This window comes from Benincasa hispida, chromosome 6, assembly GCF_027475165.1.
Source record: "Benincasa hispida cultivar pf3 chromosome 6, pf3_genome.v1.1, whole genome shotgun sequence".
NCBI classification, from domain to species: domain Eukaryota; kingdom Viridiplantae; phylum Streptophyta; class Magnoliopsida; order Cucurbitales; family Cucurbitaceae; genus Benincasa; species Benincasa hispida.
Genome location: NC_143483.1, coordinates 18242712 through 18250016, shown reverse-complemented (window position 1 = coordinate 18250016; position 7305 = coordinate 18242712). Strand labels below are relative to the sequence as shown.

Here is a 7305-nt window from a genome sequence, read left to right as displayed (position 1 = left end):
GGGCATGAGACTTCCCAAACTTACAAGCTTCACATAAAGTAACTCGTTCATTTGTTTTCACTGGTAGATTAACAAGTTTAACTATATCATTCAAGACTTTAGTAGAAGGATATCCAAGCCTCTAATGCAAAATGAACTTGAACAGTACATTGAAACTAGTATTCTTAGCTACTACAGAGCACACCATTATCTGTCCATCTAACTTTAAACTGATTTTTCCCAAATTTGACGCACTAACAGTAGCTTTGATTGGCCCAATCCTGCATAGAACATCATCAAGCTCCCTCTTCATCACCACCTGGCCCATGGTGATATCCTTAATGAGACAATAACGAGTGGGAAATTCAATAAACACTTTGTTATCTTGTACAAGCTTAGTCACACTTGTGAGATTCTTTGCTAACAGGCACACATAAATCATTATGAAGATTTAATAATCCAACATCAGTAGATATATTTTATGAACGAATATGAGTTATAGGTTGTGTACTGCCATTATCAAAAATTACCTTTCCTTTACTTCCATACTCTTAAAAGTTAGTCAAGCTTCTATGGACGGAGGCAACATGGTTTGAGGCCCCATTGGCAATATACCATCTAAGATCGGTAACTGACTTAGGTGTTGCAACAAATGGATTCGTGCTTTGGGTGGCCATGAATTCTTGATTACCGATTGGACCTGTAAGAGATGGTGCCCTTGGTTTGAACATTGCTTTCCTAGATAATTTTGTCCTTGATTAATTTATTCACCATTTGGATCTGTGTCGAACTGTTAGTTATACAGTAGATAGCACTATGGAGAGCTATGCCCAATCTTAGAGCACAACTGACAGACTAGGCGATTACTCTAGTGTCCCTTGCCTCTATCACAACCATTTCTGCGTTGTCCATTATATTCTTGTTGTTGAGGAGGGATGTTGCCATTGAAGCAACTTTGATTTTTGTCTTTGGCTTCTTGAGTTAATGTTCTTGCTTGTTGTCATGTTAACAGTGGTAGATCCTCCGAACGAGCTCACATTCGGAGTATTTTGGAGTCCAAGGCATTTCTCATAGATCAAAAGCTCATACCGAAGATCTGTCCACTTGATATTCGTCTTTCCTGGAATCATAGAAACAATTGGATTCTACTCTTCATCAAGTCCCAAAATAACTTGAGAAACCAAGGTTCTTTGTGGAATAGAACTTCTAGCTTGCTGCAAATTATCTGAGTGAGATTTCATTATATGAAGACAGTCACTCATTTTCAAGGATCCTTTATGAGTGGATTGAAATACCCGCCTCAAATAGTCCTTCTCAGTGCAAGATTAAACATCCAACAATCTTGCAAGACATCCCACAAACCTTTGCAGTCTCATTACTCATAACTTGAGTGGCGACTTTTGGAATCATGGAGTTATATAGTCACCCTAAAAGGAGCTGATCAGTAGCTATCCACGACTTATACAGTAGGATGGCAGTGATTTGCACGGTGATTGTTGAGCTTGAAGCTCCGAGTGTTTCAAATTCTAATATCGTCACTCTAAGGATTGCTGGAGTCACTAGTTGAGTTGTCGTAGCAATAATAGCTTCAGGTTGAATAAATATAGGTGGACAATTCTTCTCGTCGGTGAGGTGACCAAACAACCGGTAATTCTTCAAAATAGGGAGAGCTAAGTTCTTCCGTAGAAGGAAATTGCTCCTGTCGAATTTGATGGAGGTAATCTGATTCAAAAGTTGGTTTAATGTAAGGGTGTAAGAAACCGGACCTTTCAAATTAAAATTTTGATTGAACTGAACCAAACCAAATTGAAAAGGTTCGATTCAGTTCGCTGGTTTGCTCGATCCGCTTAAGTAGGATTACTTTTTCATTTTTGCTATTATCGTTAGTAATAGTTGCACTTATTTGCTACACTTCTGATGATTTTCATGCTATTATTAATATGTACTCAATGTTTTATATTCTGGCTTTCAAAGTTGGAAATTTTTTGTTGTTAGTCTCTTTCTCTAGTATAGAGGCCTAGTACTTTTCAACATGGGTGTGAGTACAATTGATTTGGGTCTTTGCTTTTCAAAACAAAGCATAACAAAAAGGCTGAAATGATGACAAAAGTGATCAATGAATGGCTTCTAATATTCTCAACTTTATATTTCATTGACTATCATTTTTGTACTTTTAGATAACAACTGTTCTGCAACATTATTAAGAATTGAAGAAGATATGGATATTTTTTTACCATAAGCATAAATGAGACTTAATATTTGATTATCTCTAAACTTTATTTTTTCATAGTGTGTTTAATTTTATTTTTCATGGATGACTTCATTGTTTGCAAATGAGATTTAAAAAAAAAAAGTCGTTCTACTCCAATAAGATTGTTAGGAAAAAAGAAAACCTATTAAACTAGCTTCATCGTCATAGGAACATTTTATTAAAGTAGAAGGGTATGATCCTGAATGTCTTAGGACTGCTTGTAAGTACTGTGAGACTACATATGCCTGTAAATCAAAGAGAAATAGTACAAAAAATCTAAAAAGATATTTAGAGAAATGTAAAAAGGATACAAATGAGGCAAAAGATTATATTAAAGGAGAGGGAAATTCGGAAAATAGTTTGATGGATACATTGTTCACTTAAGAAAATTTTCGGACAATGCTTGCTTGTATGATCATATTAGGTGAATTTCCATCTATGTTTGTAGAAAGTGAAGGATTTCATGGATTTTGTTAGGCACTAAATCCAAAGTTTTTAATTCCATCAAGAGTGACTGTTCCAAAGAATTGTTTTCAAATGTACATGGGGGAGAAAAAAAAAAAGTTAAAGAGTGCATTAACTCGAAGTGACCAAAGAGTTTGTTTAACTACTAATACATGGACTTCCGTGTAGAATATTAATTACATGGTTATAACGGCTTTTTTAATTAATGGTGATTGGAATTTGCACAAAAAAATTATGAACATTTGTCAAATAACTAATCATAAAGGAGATACGATAGGTAGAGTAATTAAAAAAATGCTTAAAAAGTTGGGGTATTGATAGACTTTTTACCATGATGGTCTATAATGCGATTTCAAATGATGGAGTCGTTGCATATTTGGTTAAAAAGTTTAGGGGCAAAAATGAATCAGTGTTGGATGGTAAATTTATTCATGTTAGTTATTGTGCTCAATTTTTTAGTTTATTTGTTAGTGATGCTTTAAAAGGCTTACACATGTCCATCATTCGAATTAGAAATGTTGTGAAGTATGTTAGGTCATCTCTTGCAAGACTACAAATATTCAAAGATTTTGCTAAAGAAGATAAGATGTCAACTAAAAATTGTTATGATGGATGTTCTAACATGATGGAATTCAACTTTCTCTATGTTGGATGGAGCTTCTAAGTGTCAAAAGACATTTGAAAGATTAAAGGAGCATGACCAAAGTTATTTGCCAAAGGACGATATTCCTACTACTGAAGATTGGGATCACACAAAAGTGTTTGTAGAGTTCCTAAAGATTTTCTTAGAGGTAACGATAAAGTTTTCTGCATCTATGTATGTGACTTCAAACATATTTTCATGAACTTTGTTTGATCCAAAAAATAATTCGTGAATGCTCGTTGTATGAGAATGTATTATTGAGTTAGATGACATTAAGTATGCAGAAAAAATTCAACAAGTATTGGGGTATAACTACAACTAAGAAGACCAATTTGTTGTTATATGTTGTTATAGTTCAATGGAACCATTGTTCTCAATTTCACAGATAGTGTTTTGAGGCAGATTATCGACCAGCCTACTGCTTATGCCATGTGAAGTAAGTTGAATGAGATATATCTCAATAAAGATCTACCCAACAAAGCTTTCTTAAGGGAAAGATTCTTCACTTATAAGATGGATGCAGCAAAATCCCTCACGGATAATCTTAATGAGTTCAAGAGAATGTCTTTTAAGTTCAGATCAATTGAAGATAATATTGGGGAAGAGAATGAAGCATTCATACTACTAAATTCTCTACCTGAATTTTTCAAAGACGTGAAGACTTCATTGAAATATGGTAGAGAAAGAATTACCACAGAAGCAATCATATCAGTTGTGAGAGTCAGAGAACTTGAATTGCAAATGAGTAAGAAAGATCAACCAGAAGGTGAAGGCTTGTTCTCAAAAGGGAAGAACAAGAACAATGGGAAAAGGAAACAAAACAATGGTGATAAGTCCAAGATGAAGTGCCATTTTTTTCACATAATGGGGCACATGAAAAAGGACTGCTATGCCTTGAAGAGAAAATTGAACCAATAGAACAAAGGGGGGTAAACAGACCGAGGCTACTGTAGGAGAGAATTCCCTAGTCTATTCAGATGCTTTAGCCGCTACTGAAGAAGGTGAAGACTAGAATACTATGGAAACTTAGGATTGGGTGTTAGATTTTGATTGCTCAGTCCACATATCACCATCCAAGGGATGGTTTTGCACTTATAAAAAGTGGAATGGTGGGCTGATCTATATGGAAAACAATAGCACTTGCAGAGCTGTTGGAATAGGGTCTGTGTCCTTGTAAATGCAAGATGGTTCAGTCAAATTGATAAGGAACGTGAGGCATGTTCCAACTTTGAAGAGGAATCTCCTTTTTTTTAGGATGGTCCATGCCATAGGCTGTGAATATAAGGGTATGAGATGCACCTTTGAAATTATTAAGGATTCTAAGGTGGTTTTAGTGGCAACCAAGGTAAATGGTTTATATGTCATCAAGGATGTGCAAATGGCATACCCAACTTTGTTAGCAGCTGATTAGGAACCTACTGAAGATGAGTTGTGGCACAAAAGGCTTTCTCATATCAGTGTGAGGGGGCTGCAAATGCTATCTAAACAGGGAATTCTACTAAAGGGTGTTGAAGACAGCCTTAAATTCTATGAACATTGTATATTGGGCAAAGCAACAAGACAACAATTCCCCAAGAGATAGCACACTTCAAAGGAAATCCTTGAATATGTGCATTCAGACTTGAGGGGGCCAGCTCACTCTCCATCTCTTAGTGGAGCAAGGTACTTTCTTTCATTTGTAGATCATTACTCAAGGAAGAGTTGAGTTTACTTTTTAAAATCCAAAGATGAAGTATTTAGTAGATTTAAAGAATGGAAGACCTTGATTGAGAAGCATACCTCAAACAAATTAAACATTTTGTTGGGATTGATGTCCTAATTCTCTCGGTGGTCTCATAGTTTGTAAAAATTTTGTATACAGAATGTTATTTTATAAGCATTTACTCAAATACAATAAACTAAGATCTGTGGTTATTTCATGTAACTTAAGCATGTATGTGGAGACATACAAGTGGATCATGACTTAAGTAATAACCTAAATGGTCTGTAGTAGATGGATAAAGGAGGGATACCTTATCCTGTTGACACTACGAATACAACCCGCTTTGTAGATGTTATAAGTGTTGTAAAGTGCTATAAATGGTCTGATCCTGACCATTCATGTGAAGACATGCGAGTGGGGGTATCCTATACAAAGAATTTGTATAAGACTGGACCACGAGATGATTAGTCTCTTTATATAACGCCGTTGATAAATGAGACTTACGTTTCACTAAAATGACCATATTTAACATGACCTTAATTCTTAGTGAGTTGGGAACTCCTGCCTATGAAGGCGGTCCTTTGATTAATATGGGTGAGAGTGGCCAGATTGCCAAATCAACATGCCTACCATTTTGGGGATTCGTCTGATTGGGGAGCTGGAAACTCAGCTACACAAGACGAAATTCACTCCTTCCCCAAAGTAGGGGTAAGTAGATAAATTGCTCCCTTAAGGGCTGATTCCGAGTCTTGAACATAATGGCCATACCCTCTCTTGTGAAGAGATGACTCATTCATAGTAGGACTATGACTTATTGTTCATTAAAAAAATCAGTGGTACTTAAGAAGTTGGATGTAACTACAAGGGCAAAATGGTAAATTGGCCCAGTTGTAATTACGAGTGATTTGTGATGGGTCATCGCACTGTTGATTAGTTATACAGACACAGAAATATATCTGTAGTGCAAAGAGTGTAGCTGTCAGTCTTTACTGGAGTGACTAATAGTTAACAGATGGTGGATCTCGTGATTAAAGAGTTTAATCAGTTATTCACGTACCGTTGGAGCTTCAAGCTACATGTTCATAAGGTTCCCTTGGTAGCTCAATAGTTTCAAGTTGAAAATCAGATTTTGGGTCAATTTGAAGTGTTCAAATTAACAAAAAGAAATTCAATTATATGTGATATAATTGATATGATGTATTAGACACATTAATTGAAGGATTTATATAAATATGATTTATATTAAATTCCATAAAATAGAAAAAGAACTATGGTTTATATGTTTCATATGATGAAATATTAAAACTATAGGTTATAAATATAATATGATAAGTTGGTTATTCAATTTATTTATAACATATTAATTATATGATAATTAATTATTCTTTTTCTCTAATAACCAAATTGAGTGGGAGGTTATTGGAAGTTTTATGGTAACTATGAGATAAAAAGGAAAATGGTTTTCCAAAATTTAGTTGATGATTCTTTCGGAATAATCTCACAAAAGGCTATCAAGTAAAAGGGTTTTACTAAGCGATATCATAGAGAGCATACCCGATCGAGTTACGAGTTTACTATACGATAGTTACTCGTTTACTCGTTGCTACACGATCGAGTAGTAAAGTCTATACGAGAGGCTTCGTCTTCCTAAACGATCGAGTATTCGTCTATACGATAGACAACATTCGTCTCCCACTTACTCTATCGTCTACCTCTTGCTTTCCTCAATCCAAAATCATACAGAGCTCATAACTCCTAAATTCTCACATCGAGAATACCAAGATAACACTATGGTGGGTTCTAGTTCCATTCGAGGATCGAGTTCGACTCGATTGGGATCGAGGTTCATTCAAACGTTCATTGAGATCGTGTTTTGATCATTGTGTTCGACTTCATGCTGATTGAACGATCGAGGGATACTTGAATAAGAGTTCTTCAAAGGTTTGCATACTCTATCCCTTGTACCTTCATTTTAAATAGCATGTTGTAATTTTTTATTATGCATAATCTTTTCTGTTTAGACTGTAATTGTTTATGTTCTTTCTCAATGGGGTTTTGAACGATCCGCTCCCGCTCACTGGAGATCTCTGTTTTAGATTTCCTTCACATTTAAGAACTAATAACAGTTTAGAGTTTTGTGAAGAGGAGTTCAATTTATTTTGCAGGGAGCATGGCATAGTAAGGCATAGAACCGTGAGGTACACACCTCAACAAAATGGAGTAGCTGAAAGATTAAATAGAACAGTGCTACAAAGAGTAAGATGT

General features: G+C 35.3%; 1 pseudogene; it reads left to right on the top strand.

Annotated features, from left to right (window-relative positions):
- Positions 1 to 1450: 1450 nt before the first annotated feature.
- LOC150035484 (zinc finger BED domain-containing protein RICESLEEPER 4-like) lies at positions 1451 to 3727 on the top strand (annotated as a pseudogene).
- The last annotated feature ends 3578 nt before the right edge of the window (positions 3728 to 7305 follow it).